The sequence below is a fragment of the Chiloscyllium plagiosum genome, unplaced genomic scaffold (assembly GCF_037043375.1).
Source record: "Chiloscyllium plagiosum isolate Xiang-an unplaced genomic scaffold, Cpla_swu_hap1 HiC_scaffold_2, whole genome shotgun sequence".
Classification (NCBI taxonomy): domain Eukaryota; kingdom Metazoa; phylum Chordata; class Chondrichthyes; order Orectolobiformes; family Hemiscylliidae; genus Chiloscyllium; species Chiloscyllium plagiosum.
This window is the reverse complement of record NW_028270140.1, coordinates 136,423,358-136,426,155: the sequence shown is the minus strand read 5'-3', so window position 1 is coordinate 136,426,155 and position 2,798 is coordinate 136,423,358. Positions and strand designations below refer to the sequence as shown.

At 42.9% G+C, this 2,798-nt stretch overlaps 1 pseudogene; it reads left to right on the top strand.

Annotated features, from left to right (window-relative positions):
• The first annotated feature begins 202 nt into the window (after positions 1-202).
• LOC148151997 (uncharacterized) lies at positions 203-2,511 on the top strand (annotated as a pseudogene).
• Positions 2,512-2,798: the final 287 nt, after the last annotated feature.

Genomic DNA, 2,798 nt, shown 5'->3' with positions numbered 1-2,798 from the left:
CGAAGAATTCTTGGTGCCTATTTTTGAGCCAACCCTAATTAGAGGAAATGATGAGGAAGTGACAGGACAATTACCAACTGTAGAGTTCAATGATAAGTTTTTAAAGAACTATATTGTAGCGCTTGGCTCTTCTTTATCTGTCCTTAGGAAGAAGTGTCTGTTGACCCAGACACCTCCACTTGAGTTCGCAGTACATCGGATATGACCGTGTGATTGGGTCCTGATAAAGACCTAGAAAGAAACCAAACTGCAGCCAAGCTGGGAGGGACCATTCCTAACCCTCCTGACTACTGAAACAGCCGTCCGAACTGCTGAAAAAGGGTGGAGTCATCACACTCATGTTAAGGGCCCGGTGGATGCTCCTTCCTATCCGGCAGAGTGGCAAGCACATCTTACAGACAACCCCCTGAAAATCAAGCTGAGCAAAAAGAATGAACTGAGATAAGAGACTATTAAATATTAGTTTAAAAAACTGTATCCCAAAACAACTGTAAGTGTTGCATGGACTCATTCCTTCCTGGCATACAAAGGGTTAGGGAATAGACAGATAGGGTTGTGAGCTGAAATGAGTGGTCAGCTTTATATTGTCACGATAATATTGGCACTAGCTGCCAAGGGGGGTGGGAAAAATCATTTTACCGCTTTATGTCAGAATTATGCTAAACTAAAGGAGCATACCGACTGTTGGGTATGTGCGGAGATCCCACACTATGGGGAATCCGGAATTCCTCTCACGGTAATATCACTTACCAAAAGAGAAGTGTACGATGTACAACAATTTGACTCAGGCTCAAACAATACAAAATGGAGATCTGACAGGGATAATTATAATTTTGCAGGATGGTTCCCTCGACCAGCTCTGAAAACTCTGGGTGCTATCAATGGCCTTAGAGTTTCCCCACCGAAAGGAGCAGTAAATCCCACTTGTTTCTGTAATCAGAATAATACCGCATCCTTCCGATTAGGAAAATCATCTTGTGTCCACACCAGCCAAGCTACTCCCATAACCATTCCCCAAGTATTGAATGGGACATATTGGGTGTGTGACTTAAAGGCCTACCCATTTATCCCCGGCGAGAAGTACGTTTGGAGTGGCGGATGTAACGGGAATGGGTGCTGGGACCATCCAGTTCAGACACTACCCCAAAACCAGAAAGGATGGAGTGGCTGCTGCTACCTCGCCTATATAATTCCCCACTTGAGGCTGTTAAAGAGAGCCCAAAAATACCTTGGAATAAACAGGGAGGAAGGCGAGTAACCCGGAAAGTAACCGAAGGAGATCGCCTCCTCTGGACTTTGATACGTATGTATGGGACCGCTCGAGCAGGAGTAGAAATGCAAATGTTGGCGGCTTCCCTGGAAGAGTTGGCCAACAATACTGCCGATGTGTTGGCCAAAACCCAATCCCAAGTAGCAGCCATAACGACCGAAATGATTGCCACTAGGCTAATGACTCTTCAGAACAGGATGGCTCTGGACTATATTCTGGCAGAGAAGGGTGGTACCTGTGCACTAATTGGAGAGGAATGTTGTACATACATACCTGAGGTCTCCTCTAATATTATTGATATCTCCAAACATGTGCGAGAAAAAAACGCCAAGATAAGGGAGGCCGGTAATCGGTACTGGAACGAAAAAGGATGGGAATGGGGGAATTGGGCATTGACTGGTTGGGGAAAGTGGTTAGTCAATCTAGCTATCTATGGATTATTGATATTAGTGGGTCTGGTGGTAGGGTTCAATGTCCTATAATGGGTAATGAGCCGACTGATGACATCCCTTGGGGAAGGAACCCAAATAAATCATCAGATGCTTTTACAATCAGCAGATGATATGCAACAAAGAGAAAGTCAAAGAATGCTTCTAGAGTTCGAGGGACGAACAACACAAATGTAAAATATAGGATTGTGAACCTCATCGCCAAAAGGCGTAAGAGGGCAGAACCTAAGAAAATGAATTAAAGGAGACTTAATAAGTGCAGAAACACCAGTTAGAGAAAAAGAAAAAGGGGGAACTGTGGGAGATAAGAAATGTAGTTTCTGCAGGTGGGGGAGGGGGTGTTGTGGAGGGAGGGGAAGGGGAACATTATACAAACGGTCGCGGAATTCTTGTAGCATGTAGCATGTAGCATACTTAAGGCTAAGACTTTAATGAATATAGAGGGTCTTTTAAAGAAAATAGTTTTAAGCTAGGAAATAACTATGAAGGGTTGTAGCTGACCACAAAAAGAAGCAGCAGGGGCATTTCACAATAAAGCTTATAGTATGATAAGAGAAACTGGATAAAAGAACAAGCTGTAACAAACAAGGAACAAAGAATGCAGACATACAAGGACAGCAGGATGGCCAGATAAGATAATAACTAGAGAAAAAAAACAAGTGAGGTTTAGCGGCTTATGATAGGATGGGAAAAGGGAGGCGTGATTCCGCAACTTGCAAACTGAATAAGAATGTTAACATGCTCTGTTTTCACGCGCATTTTTGCTTGATTGCAGAAGCGTCCGGTACTTGCAAGGCCGTAATAAATTGTTCTTGTTTCCAAGGCTTTGTCTCAGGCTGATTTGTGAGTGAGTTCTGTTTCTCACATAAAAGAATCACAAATTGTAATTTAACTATGAGTTAAAACGTGCAAACAGTGCCTTATAAAATAACGAAGAATATAGTAATACCGTAGTGGAGAAAATTAAATAAAAACAGCTTCTTCATAACTTCAATGTCTTCAGTTTATGTGGGTTAGTGAATGGAACTCAAACAATAGGACTGAGTTTTGTCTTTAGGGATAAGCTTGAGAGGGGCTGG